Source organism: Pongo abelii, chromosome 13, assembly GCF_028885655.2.
Source record: "Pongo abelii isolate AG06213 chromosome 13, NHGRI_mPonAbe1-v2.0_pri, whole genome shotgun sequence".
Taxonomy (NCBI): Eukaryota; Metazoa; Chordata; class Mammalia; order Primates; family Hominidae; genus Pongo; species Pongo abelii.
The window spans coordinates 43,844,522-43,865,375 of NC_071998.2; the positions used below are offsets into that span (position 1 = coordinate 43,844,522).

Below are 20,854 nucleotides of genomic sequence, written 5' to 3' on the forward strand. Positions count from 1 at the left end.
AAAAATACAAAACATTAGCTGGGCATGGTGGCAGGCACCTGTAGTCCCAGCTACTCGGGAGGTTGAGGCAGGAGAGTGGTGTGAAGCCGGGAGGCGGAGCTTGCAGTGAGCCGAGATCGCGCCACTGCACTCACTCCAGCCTGGGCGACAGAGCGAGACTCCATCTCAAAAACGAAAAAAAGAAAATCACCATAATAATATTTTTCTACCCAAATCATTCAATTTGCCAAAATATTTTTTGTTATAATTTGTGGATGTAGTTAAATGTAATCTCATAAAGAATTAAAAGTGTTTTAATTGTGCATTAACCAAATTCTGTTTAGGAAAAATAATAAAATTACTTGAATTTAGAACTATTCAGAAAATTATAGACTACATAATGAAAAGTTAATACTGCTAGTGACCTCAATATGTGGGCTATACCAAATTCCTTACTGGCAAATAAATTGTAAGCTCTTAAATAGATGGATATCTGTCCTGAATCAAATGCTTTAGATAAGGGTTGGGCTTAATATAAGTGTTTGTAGCACAAATGAACATGATTGAATTCAGGTAGGTCTTAAATTGTTCACTGTTTGGTATATATTTTCCTGATTGTCTTTTTTAGTTATGCCTCATTTAAATAGTAACTGACCAAGTGATAACAACTGTATGTATTTAAAATGCTCTCTGTGCAGATGAACACTTTCAAAAGTTCTCCAAAAATTAACATGTCTATATTGGTTAGGAATTTGGCTTAAAAAGAAAAAAATAATTTTCCCATATAATATGTAATATTTAAAAATCTAGTGGTAGAATAGATCCAGTTTCTTAAACAATGTCTTTCTTTAAATCTCACTTTACTACTTTCTGTGCTGCTTTAAATGTCTTTCTTTAAATCTAATTTTACTACTTTCTGTGCTGCTTTCATTCATAGGTATATCTAGTAGCAAAGATGGAACCACCCAGCAACCCCAGGGAGAAGGAGAGTGTTTGTTTTACGATAGAAGCTGAGTTCCCATTGCCCTAGCTTGTATCACATGTCCATCCCTCAACCATACACTAGTGCTGCAGTGGTGAGCTGGTGTATTATTAATAGTTTCTTATGGCTCCCATAACAAATTACCAAAAACTGGTGGCTTAAACCAAAAGAAATTTATTATCTCATATTTATGGAGGCCACTAATCCAAAGTCAAGGTGTCAGCAGGGTCATGCTACCTCTGGAAGCTCTGGGGGAGATTTTGTTTCTTTCTCATCCAGCTTCTGGTGCCTCCAGGTATTCCTTGGTTTTTGGCCACATCACTGCAATCTCGGCCTGTGTGGCCATTGCTTCCTCATCTTATCTTTATGTCTCTTTGGTGTGTCTGTGTCAAATTGCTTCTGCCTTTATCCTATAAGGGTACACATGATTGTATTTAGAGCCCACACGGATAATCCAGGAGGATTTCATCTCAAGATTCTTAAGCTAGTCACACCTGCAAAGGCCTTTTTTCAAATAAGGTCACATTCACAAGTTCCACAGGTTAGGATTTGGACACATCTTTTTAGGGGCCACCATTCAACCCACCACAGCTGCCAGTTTAACAATCTCCTTGGCAAGAAAGGGTACACCCTGATCTTGTAGCATTTGCCCAGTTCTGTAGTGTAAACACTGCTACCATGGCCAATTTCAAGCTATCAAAGGGAAGTCAATGAACATGGAATTGGGAGGAGATGTACAGCAGCACACCATTATCCAGTATTTCTACTACCAGATCCAATAGATGTAAGTAACCTCAAGAGCATAAATAATAGTAAAATGCAGTCAAATGATTAGGAAGTGATGATAAGGTTGATGTATCATTACCTTCATTTTTAACATAATTTAATTATAAGGTTATGAACTTTAAATTTTAATGGTGAGTGTTTAACAACTGGCACATGAAATTTCTGAACATTTACCAGTTGATTTGGACGACTTGGTATGAGTTGGCTGCAACAGACCACTGGATAAAATATGCTGACTGATGGGGCCTGAGTCATAGAGCCTAGGGTGTAAGGTCAGCAATAGCCAAACCACATGAACTGGAAATAGGGTGTGTGGTTTCTTTTAGAGAAAACTGGGGTGCTACTACCTAAAGAAGAGGAAAGTAACATTGGGAAGACAAAAACAACAAATCCACCTCAGTCCTCAGTGTCATTGTTTAAACATATTTTAATGATTTCAGGTTAGGGAAAAACTTTCAGCAAAGTTTACAAGAATTACAAGTATGACTACTGTGGGTATGTGTGTACCTGCAAATCAGACTCTCTTCTCCTTTGGAAAAAACACAATTTTTCACATTTTCATTTTAGTTAGCCCATAAAATCTGTGCTTTTTAAGCCTGGACACATTTATCCCAAAGTGATTGTGCTCAGAAAATGTGAAAGAAACGAACAGCCTTTTTTAAAAGTATATATTTTTTAGTTTTTAGTAGTTTTATTTATGTATTTATATATAATTCACATTTTATATAAATATAAATTTATTTTATATAGTATATATTTATTGATATATTAATTATATATCAATAAATAGATATTAATTATGTAAATAAACTTATATCTAATTCACACATTGTGCAATTCATCCATTTAAAGGGCAAAATGCAATGGTTTTTAACAAAATCACAAAGTTGCACAACCATCACTACAATTAATTTTACAACATTTAATCAACCTAAAAAGAAACTGCACCACTTTGCTGTCATCCTCCAGGCTCCCCAAACTCTCCCCAAGCTCTAGCCAATTACTAGTCTAGTTTCTGTCCCTACAGAATTGCCTAGTCTAGGAATTTCACATAAGTAGAATGCTACAATACATATTCTTTTGTGACAGGCTTCTCTTACTTAGCATGATATTTTAAGGTCCATCCTTGTTAACGCATGTATTAATATTTCATTTCTTTCTTCACCAAATAGCATTCCATTACATGTATATCCCACATTAAGTTTATCCGTTCATCGGTTGATGGACATTTGGATTGCTTTCCCTTTTTGGCTATTATGAAAAGGCTGCTGTGAACATTCATTTACAAGTTTTTACGTGGACATAAGTTTCCATTTCTCTTAAACCAATGGTCTTTTTAGCAAGTGTTCTTATTTTCCACATGATTAAGGAAACTGCTATTTAGGAGTTAACTCAGAAATATCTCATGTAGAATTTCAAACCTCTTAAATATTGGGTCACTACCTCCAACCCTGCTATTTCTTGGTAGGGAGGAGGAGGGTGCTGTCTATCAGGAAAAAGTCGGATCTGACTTGGGGCTCACAGATCACGGCACAGGGGTGACTGAATTCCCTTTGCAGCACCTGAGGCCAGGTGTGGCCCACAACTGGCTCACAGTAATCAGCCCATCACAATATTCCTTCAGGGACTCTCCACATATAAAGTATACAGAGTAAGAAAAATAAAACCTTAGTCTCTGACCTGGAAATCAGAGTCATGGGGTTTGGGAAACTTGCAGGAAAGAAGAGGAAAAAAAAATAGCTTTCCTGATAGAAGCCAATGAAGTTAATTTTCTCCCTTGTGTGACTTGGAGGACTTCTTTGGTGTGTCCTGCAGACCTGCAATGAAAAAGAAGGCCCTATATTAATTTATACAGCAACTCTTTTCCAAGAAATTCAGAGCATTTCAAACAGTCTTTCACTCATTCCCCTGACGGAGTTTGCACAGTGTGCATAAGAAATTACTTCTTTTAAAATTTACACTCTTCAGTTAGCCAGTACTGAGCAGAAATAGAACTAGAAAAGCAGACCTCCTGACCAAACATTCCGCTATAATATTTTCAGTGAGCTTCTATAAATCAGTGTATATCCTTAAAAACAGGATCTCCCCATAACAGCCCCATGGCCACTCACCGGTGACTGACATTCCTTTCAGCAAGAGCATAAGTTTCCCTTCCAAATTAGAATCCACTGGTATGGCATGCACTATAAAACTGAAGTATATCATTATTCATAATTAAGTGCTCAGGATTGCCCAGACCCTCAGACCATCCAGTTTTACTCTCCAGCTCAGCCCTCCTAACTCACCCCAGCTGAGGACCCCTTAATAATCCTGAAACTGGCAGAGTGCAAAAGAGGAGTCCTTCTTGTCAACCCCAGGCAAAAACCAGAGACGAAATCAGTCCTGCTCACACTGTTGTTTCTTGCTGTGTCTCGGTGCTGTTTTTACATGGGACTGCACTGCCCCTCGGGCCTTGCTGACCATCCTGGGTAGCATATTCAGCTCCAGCTTCCCAAAGCCCACCAGCATCAGCCACATGCAGGGCTAAACTTAGCCCTCAACCCCAAACACTAGTTCCTCATGTGGGGCCTTTTCTCAAGATATTCTTATTGTGAAATCCTCAGTATCCATCCCTGGGAAAAGAAAATCTTGGTCCGAGCCACACTAGCTCATGTGGAATCTTGGGAAATAACATCCTGGGGAGTATCTGTGCCTTTCTTTCTCCCCCTTCAAGAAAACCTGTGGGATCCATAAGTTCCCTCCTAGTGACTACCAGAGAATGGGAAGTTTTAATCCAGTTAGTGACAAAAAGTGCGTACTAGTGTCTCACGCTGCCCCAGCCTCAGGCATATTTTGTTTGGGACCCCATAATCTTAATATGCACATTATTTAAAACGTGTACTAGTTGTCAGCTAGCACTGGCCACACAGTTTGTGAGGGACCAGTGCAACGCAAAAATGCAGGCCCGTTGTTGAAAGTTTAAGAATTGCAAGCCAGCCTTTTTTTTTTTTTTCTTTGTTTGTTTGTTTGTTTGAGACAGAGTCTCGCTCTGTCACCCAGGCTGCAGTGCAGTGGCGTGATCTCGGCTCACTGCAAGCTCCGCCTCCCGGGTTCATGCCATTCTCCTGCCTCAGCCTCCGGAGTAGCTGGGACTACAGGCACCCGCCACCACGACCGGCTAAATTTTTTGTATTTTTAGTAGAGATGAGGTTTCACCATGTTAGGCAGGATGGTCTCGAACTCCTGACCTTGTGATCCACCTGCCTTGGCCTCCCAGAGCATTGGGATTACAGGCGTGAGCCACTGCAGCCGGCCAGGCAAGCAGGGTATTTAAGCCAACGTGGGGCACTTCTAAGTATGGGATCCCGTGTGACTGCAAAGGACACACACCCAGGAAGCCAGCCCTGCTGCCAATATTTAAAAAGCAAAAGATTCTTAAAATAGAGAATCTGGTAACCCTGGGTCTGCATCTCCAAATGGCTGTACATAATGAGTTGGTGCAGAGTATTATCTTGTATTGGTTTGCTGCACTTGCCATTACAAAATACTGCAGATTGGGTGGCTTAAACAGCAGAAATTTATTTTCTCACAATTCTAGGGGCTCAAGTCTGAGATCAAGTTGTCAGCAGGGTTGGTTTCTTCCGAGGCCTCTTTCTTTGTAGATGGCTACCTTCTCTGTCTTCATATGGTCTTCCCTCTATACATGTCTGTGTCTTAATCACTTCTTACAGGGACTCCACCAGTCGTGTTGGATTAGGGCCCACTTCATAATAACTTAAGTACCCCCTTAAAGGCCCTGTCTCCAAATACAGTCACATTCTGAGGTAGCAAGGGTGATTTTGGAGTGGCACAGTTCAGCCTGTAACATAGCTTTTCCCTTTGGGGAGGGGTGCAGTGTTCCAAGTCACTGTGCTTACTCCAACCCAACACATGCTCACACACACACAGCGTCTCCCCATCCCTGAAGCAGGGGTCAGTTGCTATAGGTCATCTCATTTGTGCTGCTGTTCTTCCTCTGGTTCGCCTCTCTCATTTAGAGAGACCTGCTCCTCCCCTGCCGCACAGGGAATAGTGACAGTGTTCACAACAGGACAAGGGCTACACACTCCCTCCACATCTGTAAAGCTAAGGTTGCTGTTCAGGTGATCCTTCACGGGACAATCCATTTCTACACACAAACACACACACACACACACACACACACACAGTACCCATTACATAGAGATAACCATTTAAATACAATGCTGAAGGAAGAAATTGCCATGAGGTATAACTGACTGCTCACCTCAGAAACTAGACTTGGAGGTTTTAGGAGAGAAAAACCCTCAGCGACTACATAATTATTCTCCAGGGCTGATCCCACTTGAAAAATCACCTGACTGTACAAAGGATGGCCCTAAATTTCAATGGAAACCCAACCATGTAGCCCCTTAGAGAGAACGTACTCTCAAATTGGTCTTTGTACCTATTTGTAGAAAAATGTTAGCCAGATTATAGCTGAAAACTCTGCTAATTCTGGGGAAGATTTTGGTCTTGTGCCTGGAACTATTGAAGCATATATTCACACCTACCACATGTAACACTTAGTAGCAGAATTTCCAGCACAATACTTTAGTACTTTATTTTTAAAAGAAACAGAGCAGAGACTGAAGCCCTGTTCACTCTGCAGCTTTCTTGCAGGAGGCTCCACAAAAGGTGGTGGTGAGGGAGGTTCTGTGCTCAAAAGAGCTATTTTTTCATTTTTAAAAGGAAAGGAGACACTAAAATCTTTGCTCACAATTAGGGAACTCATGATGCTGAAACACAACATTTGCACCTGCCTGTAGATTGAAAAAATAATGTCAAATTTGCAAGGCTCTGAGAAAATAGGGTGCAGTGTATTAGTGATCTAATAAATCCCAATCAACATTAGAGTTCAGAAAAGACCTTACAGACATCTTACTGTAACCCCTTTGGTTTTTAGACAAGGAAGGGGAGGTTGGAAAATTTTAATTGATTTGCCCCAGATCAGCTCTCCACCTAAAATGCAGGTCTTTTCTTTCAGATGAGCGTACTTCCCACCGCACCAGGCTACTTCTAAACAAGCATTATCCTGTCAGCCTCAATTGCATGCAAACAAAAAAAAAAAAAAAAAAAAAGACAAAACCCCTCTCGCTCTCCACTAGAGTCTCTATTTGGACTCTAGAACTGACAAAACAACGGCTATTTCAACTTCAACTCCCTTAGCAAATGGAAGAAAAGGCATCTGACCCGTGGACTCCTCCAGCTGGTCCCCGGGTCTCGCCGCCTACGGGTCTCCACGTCAGCTCGCAGGCATCGGCGGCCAGTCGGACACCAGGGGGCGCAGCAGCCTTTGTCCTGACAGGCATTGAAGAATGAAGCCTGACTGGGCCATCAAGAAAAATCTGACTTCCCTCCTTTCAGTTTCTCTCATTGGAACCAGCCCACTCCCCAGCCCCCTTCATTCGCCTTAAAGCCATTTTCTGCTTCCTCCTCATGCTCAGATTCTCAGGGTGCAGGGATGCAGCAGTTCAGAGACCCCTCTCCAGGAGCTCCCCTGCTCTGCCAAGGAGACCCTAGCAGTGGCCCACCATTTGTTCTTACTTGTAGGTCTCTGAACTCAGGATGTTTTTGGCTATTCTTCCTGAATGAAGAACCCTATAGAACAGGACCAGCTTCCCGGAAGAACTGTCACATCTATCCTCTAATATCCCTCCCCTTTCCACGCACAAAAACAATCACAAATAAATTAAATAACATGTCTGGGAAGCTCACGCGGCCTGGACCTATCCCTCACCACCCTCTGTCTACCCCTACAGTCTAAGGACAGCCTTTGGTAGTAGCTACCTACCTAAAGGGACAAGCTTCAGCACCTTCACCATACCTCTGCCATTCTCACCAACCCATGGTGTACCCCAAGCAGGATAACTGCCTCCTTGTAACCTCACCAGCTTGCCTCTGTGTGCCCTCCAGCAGAAAGAAATCCACTTCACCCTTGCCAAAGTCTCCTGATTCCAAAGATTCAGTAATAAATGAGCATCCTCTTCTACTTTAAGACATACTCCTAACCCTGCCCCTATAGACACAAACGGACACAATGCAAACCCTCAGATGTCAAAAATGTACTCTTTCGCAAAGACTCCTGAAACTCCTCTGTTCCGGAGGGAAAGGCTACAGGGTCCTTCCTATGCAGGCCTTTGAAAAGCAGCTATGTGTTTACATAGAGAGATTCCAAGTTTACACAGTCCTTTCCCTGTCTGTTATTGGAGCCTCTCAACAACCCTGAGAGATAAGCAGTGAAATCTAAAGCTTAGAGGCTTGCCTCAGGACCAGACCTAGTACAGCGTAGAAACAGCACTGAGGGCCCGGGTGACAGAGCATGGAAACACTTGCTTGTCCAATTGCACCAAGGCCTGGAAGAAATGCAGCCACCACAGAAGATCATCAGATTACATACACTGAGGGAGCCTGTGGTCTCAGGATCCAGGCAGGGGCAGGAGGAACAGTGCAAAAGAAGGGGTGATGTCAATTCTGACCTGACTCTTCTTTTTACCTGTGGCTTCACTCGCTTCTTTGTTTCCACATTCATCTTAGCTAACGTAGAGTACTGGGAAGTGCTGAGCCTGGAGACAGGTAGCCATGGTTTATTATCTTGGTGGTGAGCCTCCCAACTCCATACTCATAAAGTAATGATAACATCTATTATATATACAAATACATCAGCAAAAAAATGAAAAAATCAGTGTAATTCCAGGAGATGGAGCAGGGTAGGAGACTTTTACTTTCATTTTATGCTGTTCTGTATTATTTGAAGTATCTGGATATACGCATGTATTCCTTTTATGATTTTATTTTTTAAATTTTATTGGGGTTAATGATGCTCTTTAGCGTTGCTGCAAAGATGACTTATGTAACATATCTGGCATGGTACGTGGTTGGTCTGGCGCACAGTTGATGCTCACTAAACAGTAGTTTATTGTTAGCTATATACTTCCGTCAGAACTGTGGGCAAATGGGACCTCAAATCAAGAGACCCAGGGTCTGCTGCACACTCTGCTCTCAGATCCATGTATGCCTTTTAGTAAGTCAAGTCCCTTGGAATCTATGTAAACATAGCAGCTGCTTTTCAAAGGCCTGCATAGGAAGGAATCTGTGCCTCAGTTTCTTGTTCTGTAAAGCAATGAGACACAAGCCAATTGATTTGAAAAATGGTGAGGACAGGACAACATGCTCACCACCCAAAATGCCTGAGATACCTTCCAAAATTCAGTCACAGTCTTTGCAAGGGAGGCTTCTTAAGTTTGAGTTCATCAGACAGAAACTCTTTCTAGGAGAAGTTGTCATCTAGGATAGACAGAAAGGGCTGGAGATAGCTGAATAAGTTTTAAAGCAAGTACAGAAATTAAATCAGGAAACAAATAATGTGTGAACAGTATACAGCCACCAGCTTAGGGCGGGAGGTGAGAAAAGAAGGTTTGAGCTGTTTCTTGAGTGCAGTTGGCACCATGATCATTTCCTGACAGGGGAGATGCCCTTGGTAGGCAGAAGGGGTGTGATTCAAGGTCCAGGCATCCCTGGCCCAGACACAGCCAGCCCTAGCCCAGCTCCCTAGGATGAGAGTTCTGTATGGGGCACAGGGCTGGCGCTGTTGAGACCAGGCCTCCCTAGGCAGATCCAGGAGCAGAGCTGCCCTTTGGACAAATTACTTTCGGCAAAGTCAGAAGGAACCCACTGCCCACAAGAATTGGGCTAAAGCACCTCTGAAGTTTCTTCCTGCATAAACTTTATCTTAACAACAACCAAAAAAAGTGGGGAGACTGGACCATAGGAGGTGCAGATGCCCAGACATGATCCTCTCCCTGCTTAGCAGCTGGTCTGGGGATACCTGTTTTTTATGCACTCCAACTCCTGAAAACCAACTAAAGATTTGTTCCTGGAACACACAGCTGATTCATTTCCTACCCTACTCAGAACGGAAGATCTTCCTCCGAGTCTCCTTTGCCAAAGCTTGGCCTTTGGGGGATAGGAGGCAGGTAGTCCAGTGGGTAGAAAGGTTGCGACTTTCTTTTGCCCCGCGGTCTCCTTCCTATTTAAAGCATCACCGCCTGTCGTAACAGCTTTGTGCCAATATTTGCAGGCAGGAAGATTTTCTGACATTGTAAAGGGGGTGTTGGAAGCAGATGGGAGGCCCTTTCCCAAGGCCATCGGCAGACCAGAAATTGGTTACACCCGCACCCAGGGAGGAATCCCTAGCCCCCACTCTCATGATCACGCCCATAAGGTATCTGCATTTATATTTTAAAAAGAAAGAGGAATTTTTTTGTATCTCTGAATCATCTGGCAGCGCCTGATATTATACATCTCCCCCTAAAGCCCCTGTTGTCCCTCCCTACAGAGGAGGTCGTGTTTTCAATTCTTGAGAGATCTGGAATAACGGTATCAGAGCATGCCAACACCTAGAAGACCCCCAACTTCCCCCCCACCCCACCCAGGTCTTTCGCCTTATAGGAATTGGGGGTAGCGGGGGTGGCAATTTGCAGCGAGGCAAGGGCAGGTAGCAACAACTCCGACTGATCTCCAAAGGCAAAACCAAACTAAACGCAGTTCCAACCATCATATTTTAACAAAATCTGCATTCTGTGAAAGTCTGTTTTTTTCTTAGAGAAATGCCCTTCGTTTTACGTTATGCGTCACTTTCGCAGGCAGCCCTGAATGCCTAGCCACTTGTTAAAATGCCTCTGTGCTTGCTTTTCCGTGTGGTTCTTTTCTGTGCCCGTTTGTATCTCTAATAAGCGGCATTGTTTATTATCCTTGGGTCGGGGCCCCAGGGACTGAACCGAAATAATACAGAAGCACCGAGGCTGAGCGCTGGAAAATAATCCGGGTTTCCCAGGCCCAGGAGGGTCCCCGGGGCCGCCAAACGACCCGCCTGGGGAAAGCCCACCCGTGCGTGCGCGCCTGGTGAAGGGCAAGTTTGCACGAGTTTTTCCAGGCGGGGAGAGATCACGGGCAATCCAAAGCCCAGATGAGTGGGTATAGGAAAGGTGCACACAGGGAAGGGAAATGCCACTGAGGACCGGTAATGGGGGTGTGACTTAAGGGCTAATATTGACAGGATGATATTTTTTAAGGGAGGCGGGGGACTGCCGCGCGGGAAGCGTTCTGAGCCGCCTTTAACTCGAAGTCTCAACTCTCATCCCTATGCAAGAAATTTTCACTAATAAATTCTTTTTTCCGCATAGCCCGTCAGTCCTCGCTGTTAAAGCGAGTATGCTAAACAAGATGAGGCTAACTTCCCTCGTTCTCCGTAGTTACCTAATATTTGCCCACATTTCGTTTTCAGCTGGGTGCTTTGTGGCCGTAGCGAATGTAAGCGCATGCCCCAGGAAATAAAGTGCCGCTGTTCCCCAGCCACAGATCAAGTCTTTTCTTCCCTTTGGACCCCAAACGAGCCCCGCTTTGGGGCTCTCCAAAATTTCGCTGCTCCCAAAACGGAGTGGGGTTCGCTATCAAAAAGCAGAAACCCGCATGGGAAACACAACGCGGAGTGCCTTTGGCATCTCGGGGAAAATTTCCCGGTTGAACCCAGTCTACGCTTCCACACCCCCTAAATTTAATGTCGGGCGGGCTCCGTTGCAGAGTTTCCCCTAAAGAAAGTTGTTAAATACGTGCCAGTCTCGGGACTGTGTGCTCCTCAAATGAGACTTCCAGACCCAGGGCCCAGCCTGAACTGTCCTTCCCACAGGTTCGCATGCGAGACCAAACCCCCACCCGCCTAGCTTCCAAAAATTCTCCCAACAGGCTATAAAGACTGCTCAAATTGTCCTCGCTAGCTTCGCTCCCCCATTCAGTTAGATTGTTTTAAAATACACAGATCTGTTTGCTCGCAAGAGCAGAGTGATTTCCCTCAAGCAACTCGTGCGAGAGCTTTAGGCAGCCCCTGGGTTGCAGCGAGTCCAAGCGTCGGTGGAGTTTTCCGAATTTCAAGAAGTAGTAAAATGAATTTCGGTACAGGGAAAAGTGCCGGGTGTTGGAGCGCAAGGTGGGGGCGGGAGCCCAGGAAGCCGCCAGGAGGCTTTTTGTTTTTAATGTTAGACACGCATGAAGGCGCAAGCTTCGTGGTTTCCGAACTTAGAGAATCGTGCCGAGTTTGGGCCCATCTCTGCAGCCAGGGGCCCAGCACAGAGCACAGGGGGCTGTTCCCAGTTTTCAAAGGGCGAGCAGAGGCGCGGGAGCAGCTCGCTAGGCACTGCCACATGCAGCTGACTGTCCGCTGCTCCCGGCTCTTCCGCCCTCTCTCTTCGCGTGGCACCCCCAGAGCCATCCCACTGCTGCCAGTATTGCGCAGAAGAAGAAGGGCTCTAGGCGGCAGAATCCCCCAACAGGTAGTTTCACCCGGGGGCTGGCCTGGCTTAAATATCAAAGGCTGGGCCGCCTGTGCCGTGCTAAACTGGATCCGAGGCACTGACACCTTAAGAGTCAACGAAAGAAAGCTGCGTTCTGGGAGTCACTTTAAATAACCTTGTTTTCTCTCCACCCTCCAACTTCTCCCGAAATAGCATGAGCCCTGCCGTTTGGAACGGTGCTCAGCGAGCCTAAATAAGCTGCTTCAGGCTGTAAACTCACAGCCAGTTTGGGGTCTTTTTTTTTTCACCCCCGGTAGTTACTACAGAACCCAACTCGGCTTTAGAGCCATAGGTATTTATTTGGGAATTGGAAAATTCCCCTCAAAGCAAAAAGGGAAAAGGGTGCGCTGCAGTTGGATGATATAATTGAATTATGCCTTCCCCTGGCGCACAGTAAGGAAAAGCGGAATGCCAGTAGGTGTGTAGAATGGGCCGCGGCGGCCTCCCGCCCCAGAGGGCGCACCACATTTCCTTCCCAGGGTGCAGGGAGAACTTGGGTTGGGCGACTTCGTTCCGCCCCCAGCATAAATGCCCAGGTTAGGGCATCGCAAAAACCTAGTCCTGGCTGCTCTGTCGGATCGCTAGCACCGACGTCCCCGCCAAGGACCGCGGGCGCACGTGGTGCGCGGAGACCAGGCAACGCGTGCGACGCGAAACTACGCGCGTAGCTCCAAAGCTCCCTGGCGCGCGCGCGGCCCTTGCTAGGCGGTGGGATACTGGGACCCTCGGCGAGAGGATCTAATCCCGCCTTGGCAGATAAGACATTCCCTCTACCGCCCTGAGCCGTCGCCGGGTAGTGATTTCTGCACGGAAAAAAACCGCGGAACTCCTTGTCTGTTTTCTAAGGAAATGTCTTTTACACTCCGCATAGTCACCCGACCCCCCAATGCCTCTGGGACCTTGGGCGGACCTGACCGAAGAGACTTGGATCTTCAACCGCCTAGGGAGCTGGCCACTCCTTCCCTTCTCCCCTCTCCCTTCTCCCCTCTCCCAATTGCACCCAGCTCACTCCCTCCACACCCGCCCCAGCACTGTTAGCTTGCCCTGAGCCTCAGCCACTAACTGCGCTACCTAAACTTTCCAAAGAAAAGTTTTCTCGCGCTTTGCCAGCTCAAGTTTGCCCCAGCTGGCACTGGCAGGAGGAGAAAAGGAGTCCCTCTTCCCCCTCCACCTATCCTCCTCTCCCTCCCGTCCTCTCCCTCCCCTAGGAGTCCAAACCTTGAGGGTGGGAGCGCGCGGTGGTGGAGCCCCCGAAGGCACTGACTGTGAAGGGGACGGAGTTCGTTTCTCATCCCCCACTCTCAGTGCCTCGACCGTTCCCGCCCCCTCCTCCCCCACCTCGCTTTCGGCGGGGAACTGCGGGCTTGTAGTTTAGTTTTGTTCAAATTTATTTCCCTTTTTTAAGATTTTTTTTTTAAGATCCCACCCTTCCCAAGCCTCGCGTGTCTGCCTGCCTTCCAGCTCCCGGCGTGGGGCTCAGGAGACGCACCCTTCGCGCCGGGCGGGTTGTCTCCCGAGTGGGGGCCAGGGGCTCCCTGGCCGCGATTTCGCTGGCCTAGTTTCGTCTCCCTGGGAGACCTAGGTCCTGTTGTGAGGCTAATTCGTGCGGGAGCTCGGCCTCACAGTAAGTGCCTCTTACCCCACCCTCATCCGAAGCTGTCGATGCAGCGGCTTTAGGGAGACAGCAATAGGTAGCAGTTGATAGGAGACCCTGTTCTGACGTCTTCTTGAGTTCTTTACACATACAGATAATTAGAGATAGAAAAGATCCCCCCCTCAATGTTCTATAACTCCTTGCGCACCGCCAGGTGACCATCACAGAAACCGCCCCAAGCTAGTTAATTTGTGGCCTATTATGTTGTTATTTTGTCTAGGATTAACGAGATTTGAGATTTTGTAGCCAAATTTACTACCCCGGGGCTTCAACTTTCAAACCAGCAAGCCAACGGGAACGTTCTGGCGAAACTGGATCTCCTTCTGCGTTGCTGGGGCGCGTGCGGGGAATAGAAACGAAATCCGTCGCCGACGGTGTGGCGTGGACTGCTGGGCCTGGGGACGCTGGGCGGGCTTTTCTGAATCCCATCGGGTTGGGCTTGAAATCGGACTTGACCCTGCCAGGGTTGTGGTCTGCACTTAGCCTAGATTTTTCCACATGGCCAGAGGGCTCCTATCGCACGTCGCAGATGACGCCCGTCCGGACCGACGTTCCCAGGGGCAAGCGGTTTCAGGATCACCTTTACCTTTAGCTCAAGTTACGGGGGGTGTCGGTTACCTCGTGTGACTGCGGATATGAAATCTCTACCCAAAGCAAAGATGGCTACAAATCCTCTCCCCTCCGCATGAACATCAGGAGACTTAACTCCGGCGCCCACCACAAGTGTCTTTCCAGTGCTGGGGTGAACACGTGCCCCACGCGCCCGCGGCGCCCCCTCCTTCCCGTGGCTTACGCACAGGCCCTGCTTCTACTGTGCACGCCGGGGATCAGGGTTGTGCCTCCTCAGCCCACAGGCGAGGCCTCCCACCCGCTAGGCTGGTCCCTGTACCACTTGGCCCACGTTGCCACCATGGCGGTGTCAGAGAAAGCCCTGCGGAGGATCAACCAGAAAGGCAGGAAGTTTCTAGGCTCCTCCAAATGGCACCCAAGGAGAAGCAAAACCATGCAGCGACATTCGTGGAACCCCTAAGTCGTCTTTGAAAGGCCGTTTGAAGAGGGAGGGGTGTGAGGGGAGAAAAATACAGGTGAGGGGGAGGATAAAGTTATGGGTGTAAGCCGCCTCGCTTCTTAACTCTTTACCTAACCACCTTCAAGTCTGAGCGGTTGACACACTGGGCTTTTAAGTACCAAACTCCACGGAGATGGGGCAGAAGAGAAGCACCCCCAAACCCGCAGAGCTGGCCGCTGCCCGCTGTCTCCAAATGTGGCAGCCGCACTTCGGAGAGCAGAAGCGCGGCTCTGATTTGCGTTTGCTTCGAAAATAAAGGATCCTGTTCACAAAGGAACCCCTGCTTCCCTTTCCCTACTCCACTCCTCTGCACCTTTCGCATAGCCTCAGACCCTTTGATTGCATTTATTTATTTTTAAGCTCCGGCACCCTAGATTTCACTGGGAGATTTTGAGGCAAGAATGGAGAAAGATGGGATTAAGAAAAAGAGCTGGCTGTGTTCTAGGGCAAGGTTAGAGAGGAACTGAAAATCGAGGGTAGATGAATTTGGGGATGTTTTAAAATTTCATTTCCCACAGAAGCTACCTCCTTTGCACTAGAACCTATTTAAATTATTGGGACAGGAGGAAGCTAGGAGTCTCCGTGGGAACAAAAAGTCCAAGGCTTTGGAGATGCCCCTTTCTCTTACCTCTACTCAAATAAATAAAAAGCAGCTCTCCTTTCAATTTAGTGACTGTACCCTTCAACACGGTCACCTCCGCCGCGAAAGCGTGTTAATGGCCGGTTCCCCCAGGGAGGCCAAGCTCAGGAGAGTGGCCCAAGACAGGCTCCCAGAACCCTGGAGCTGGGCTTTTTATTCTCTAGGATGGATGCTGGGAAGGGCCGAAGGTGGAAGCTGCAGTGCCTAGGCTGTAGGGGTGTGGGAAGAATGCCCCAACCACCCCTCTTCCTTCAAAGCCCCTCTTCTGCTGGTTATTTAAACCCTCAAGTTTGTATTTCTAATCTTGATGGCTATGTTGTTCTTTTTCGAAAGTAGCAATGTATGTTGGTAGTTCTTTTAGTATGTATGTCCTTCATTTGCTTTTGTTTGTAGGATTTTTTTTCTCCTTTTTGTCTTTCCTTTCTTTACCCTGCAGTCTTGGCAACCCTGTAGGAGGAGGTTCAGTGGGGAGGATGAAATCGACCCGTTTATTCTTGTTAATCACACACGAAACAGTATAAACACTGACTCTCAATTATTAATAGGATCCTTCTATTAAAAAAAAAAACAGTCATTTAGGTAGAACTGGTTAGGACTGAGAAATCGATAATACTGGTGAACTAGCTTATTCTGTCCCTTTAAGAAAAAATCCATAAAGCTCTTCCATCAGCCCAGTGTCTGGGAAAGAAGCAAACTAACTGCTTGGAACAAAAGAGACAAAGAGGCCAAACAACAAAACAAACAAACAACTCACTCTACCCCCCCCTTCTGAGACAACAATAGACTAGACACAGCAAGTGCAGTTACTGCCTGGCCCGGCTGCTCCTGTCGACCTGCCAAGTCTCCCGCATTTGGCTGGAGACTTTCTCTCTCACCCCACTCTCGCACCCCCATCACCCCCCTCTCTCGGCCCTTTCTGTCTTTCTCTCTGTGTGACTCTCTCTGTGTGTGCCTCTCTTGGGGTCTGGCTATGTATGTGTGTGTCTGTCTCTGTTGTTTTTGCTTTCACTTGATGTCGCTCTGTCTCAGGCACCTTAGTGTTTCTCTCTCTCTCTCTCTTTCTCTCTCTCTCTCCCTCTCTTTAAAGGTCCTCAGCATATTAGCATACTCTGGCATTTATTTACTTATTTGCTAGGCCATTTCTGTAGCATCTCCTAACTGCCTCCTCAAAACTTCTGTTTCTTCCAGTTGTCACGGTGGCCTATTTTGTATTTTGTTTGCAGCACTCTCTGCCAGGAAGATGCTGAAGTCCATTTGCACTTCAGTTTTTAACCATTCTTCATGTTCAGTTCTTTGCTCTCTTTCTATAAGGTTTCTGGCACACTTCCCCCACCGACCCCCCCTTGTCCCCAAGCAGCCCTTTCTCTGCTTCTTGGCACTGCTTGGGACTCTCATGCATGCCTGCCCTCTTTCTCTCACTCCCTCTCTCTTGTGGCCAGCCCCCTCCTCCCTGTCTCCCAATCCAGCCTTTTTCTTCCTTTTCCCTCCTCCACCAAACTTTAATAAAATACTGTACACACTTTTGCCTGGGGATTGCTTTTCTTTATAAAGTGAACCTAAATCTTTGTAAAGTGGGAAGGGAGGAAAGGCAAGAATCCAGACTGCAGCCAGCAGAGGCTGTAGCATGGAACCGGCATCCCTGCCAACAGCCACATCCCTTTCACACTTTTTTTTTTTTTTAACAAACCCTTTGTAATAGCAACTCCTTCTGAAGCATCTGTGTCTGCTACAGGGAAAACCTGGCCATGTCTCTCTACTGGGCTGCAAGGGTGAGGCTGAGTATCCAATAGGGAGGGCAGCTGCAGCCTCAGTCACAAGCACTCTCCCCCGCCCCAGCCCATTTCCACCTCCTCTTAGAGAAAAATGAGAAAGTAGGGGGTTCTCTGGCACTGGGGTAGAGGTCTTCCATTCCTCTTCAGGAGAAGTATAGCATGGTTACTTGAAAAGAAACTTCTCCAAGGATGGTTGACTCACAGTCAGGGAAATTCAACTGTCAGAAGATTGTGGGAAAAACAGGACTAAACTGTTTATCTAAAGCAGATCTGAGAATTCCCACAGTCAGGTGGTACAGGGTTGGCAAAATGGTGGCATCCCCTCGCCACCAGTCCCCCCACCCCCCGGCCATGCTCACTAGGCAACAGAAACAGGACAAATTATTTCCGTTGGCCTCACCCCCTTTTCTTTCCCTCCTTTCTTTAATAATATACAGACAAAAACATATGAAAACAACATAAGGGGCAACTCTGAAGGGAGAAAACTCATTTAGTCTGAGAAGAGTATGAAAAACAGAAATAGGAAATGTACCCTCATTGTTTGGTTGCTTGGTGATAAGGGCAGTATGAAGAAGCATCGATGTTATAAAACACACATATGCACATGCATATACACATGTGTATATGTATGCATATTTAGTTGGTAGTGACAACTTGTCAAGAGAGGAAGGGAGGAGTTTTAAAATCAGACACACATGGTTTGAATATAATTGGCCACTTATTAGCTAGGTGACTATGGGTAGCCCGCTACACCTTCCTCACAGTTGGGGTTCTAAAGACTAAGTGGCATTGCATATATGAAAAAGCCAAAAGTAATGTCTGGCGTGCAGCCTGTCTTCAATAAATGAGCCCTCCTTCCCTCTTTTTCTTCCTTCCTCCCTATTTCTTTTTTCTCTTCTTTCCTTTCTTCCTTCTTTCCTTCCCTTCCCTCCTCCCTGCCTCCCATCTTCCTTCCTTCCTTCTCATTTCACTGGCTTTTCCCCTGATCTTTCCGAAGGTGTAAACAAAGGGAACTCATGCCAATTGCCCCAATTTTCAGTTCCTAAGGGAAACTTTGTTGCTCCTTGAGTCCCAGTAATGAAACACTGCAGACCCTATAGTAATCTACTCTTTCTAAGCCAAATACTGCCTGAAATAATTTGTTCTTGGGTGGGATTATTTGGCTCCATTGTTCTACCCCCTTATCTAGGTACTTTATTTTCAAATGGTTAATGAGAGAGACGCTTACCCATAATCCAGCCATTTATACGTTTTTACATGCCCAGAGAGCTTTTGCTCTTAGGGACATATTAAAAATTGCCCCATGGCCAAAAAGCTTAAGAAGGGAGAAACAGAAAAGAGTATGTTCGAATGAACTATTGTCCTGACCCATAACTTCCCAGTTGGGAATGCTGTTTTCTTGGTATTTTGACCTTGTCAGAATGACTGATTTTTTTTTTCCTCCCGAGGAGTCAGTCACTCTCTAGCTAAGCAATGTTTCTTGAGTGGGATTTTGGGCTGAGACATCAGTGCATCTGGAAGCACTCACTGATGGAGATGCCTGTCCTAGCCCGACTGTTGCTGAGATTCCCTCTCTTTCTTTGTCTTCCTCAGAAGCAGAACCAGGTTGTAACAGCAACTGGCAAGCCCGTGAGCCATGGATGAGACCCCAGCTTCAACTGGTGGGAGAGTGAACACATAAAAAATGTTCCCACCTTAGACTTCCTTTTTCCATGGGTCTTATTGTCTATTCTACAGATACCCCATTTCCACATTTCACTGGCTTCCTGTCCTATTTTCCTGTTTTATCGGAGCCTCGGCAACCAGTGAGCAGCACTGACACTGGAGTCTGTGCTGGGGAGGTGGCCAGTCCCTCACAGTCCCTTCCCAGCACTTCTGATCCTTCTCTTTGCTTGTCTTACTACCTACCTGTTTTCACTGAGGGCCTCTGCTACTTATGACATAGATGTGGAAACCTGTTTCATCTTTCTCCCTCCTTAGGCATTCCAGTTTCCATGTGGCTTCTTTCTGTAAACTACAAAGAGAGCTGTCCATCCTTCTCGGAAGCACCCCTTCTCATTGCAGATTTCAACCCCCATGCACCAGGTACCCATGGGCAGTCCACAACCTGCACAACCAAGCACGGGTACTCTAAATTCCCCAGTTCTGACAGCTGTGACTACTGGTGAGCACTTAGTTATTTAGGGATGTTTCCCTCAAATGGAAAAGACCACAAGGTGTGATGCCAGAAGACTAGCAGATTCTGAAGCCTTCCAAAGCCCTGTGTTGCATTCTTCTTGGGCTCTTGTCCAGGAAGAAGCTTGAGACTGTGTTTCTTTATCTTGTCTTTGACCTACATTCCTCATCTACTAAGCCTTCATTGGCATACCAATGGCAGGAAGGTATTTGTTACTGCAATGGGTACAACGAGTATTAACATATAAATAAGAACCACTACCGCCACCGCCCACCCGCTCCCACCCAACCCCAACACTGGTCAGTCCTCTGTTCTTTCCATAACTTTACTTCTAGTAGCACAGTTTTTATACTAAGTCAGTAACTCATTTCCGGACCACCTGAGAAGTAGCACTACTCTTAAGTTGGCACAACTGCCTACAGAACTAAAGTTAAGTTTGGAAAAAATGCCAGGCATAAATACCACCACCAGATTAATAAATTCCAAACCACATCATTCTGAGCTGGCAATGTAATTCACATTCTGCACAACGAAAAGGTCTGAAGAGCAGTCAGTTTCCTGTTTGAGAGAAAAGTTTGCTTCTACTTGCTAAGTTACAGCCATTCTGTATGAACCCCTTCTATAGAACAAGAAACTTCTCAATTTAGGAGTCTTTGGAAAAACATTTTATCCTCTGAGTTGGCTCCCAACCCCACTGCACATTAGAATCATCTGGGGAGCTTTAAAAAGTTACCAGTGCCTGGGCCTCTCCTCAATCCAATTAAATTAGAATTGCTAGGAGTGTGGTGTGGGCATCGGTATTATTTTTTTACAAGTTCCCCTGGGTGATTCTAATGTTTAGCTAGGGTTGAGAACTCTAATTTATAGTTTAAGAGAATAGTGCCTCTTGGTGAAGAATGCCCATTCTTTTACTAAGTATGCAATGAACTCCTATTATGGGAGACAGTTTGCTGAAGACACAAAGATGAAGTCGGTAGGCACTGGGCTCCTTAAGTTAAAATTTAGTAGGAAAATGCTAATATGCAGATCAGAACCTCTAGAAGCAAGATTGAATGCTTCTAAGTTCTTACAAACAGCATAGGACTGAAAGTTAGAGCCCCAAATTCCAATTCAGGTTCTGTCACTAACTAGAAAGGTGAACTTTGGACAACTCACTTGACCTCTTTGGGCCTCAGTCTGGTCATCTGTAAAAAGAAGTGGCTGGACTGAAAACTCTATATACTCCAGCCTTACAGTGCATTCCTAAATTCTTAGAAACCCATAAGCTTAGCCAGGCAATTACCAAATACTTTGGGAGGCTGGCTCACTTACTCCTGCATGCCACTGACAACTGTCTTTCTGATGTTTTACCAAATCCCTTTCTAAAACCTCAAGTATCAGGGTGTTAATTTTTAAATAATCCTGGGCTCCC

At 46.1% G+C, this 20,854-nt stretch overlaps 1 long non-coding RNA gene across 2 annotated transcripts in view; it reads right to left on the reverse strand.

Moving 5' to 3' along the window:
• Window positions 1-1,148: 1,148 nt before the first annotated feature.
• Window positions 1,149-20,854, reverse strand: part of LOC129047839 (uncharacterized) — a 45,508-nt gene continuing 25,802 nt past the window's right edge. Inside the window, exons 1-3 of one of the 2 annotated variants that reach the window (XR_008509631.2) lie at window positions 13,351-13,429; window positions 3,428-3,564; window positions 1,149-1,371 (exon numbers count right to left, since the gene is read on the reverse strand). This is a non-coding gene — a long non-coding RNA (uncharacterized LOC129047839). Of the gene's footprint in view, window positions 1,372-3,427; window positions 3,565-13,350; window positions 13,430-20,854 lie in introns of those variants that run through there. The other variant, XR_010136508.1, reaches the window with a different exon arrangement.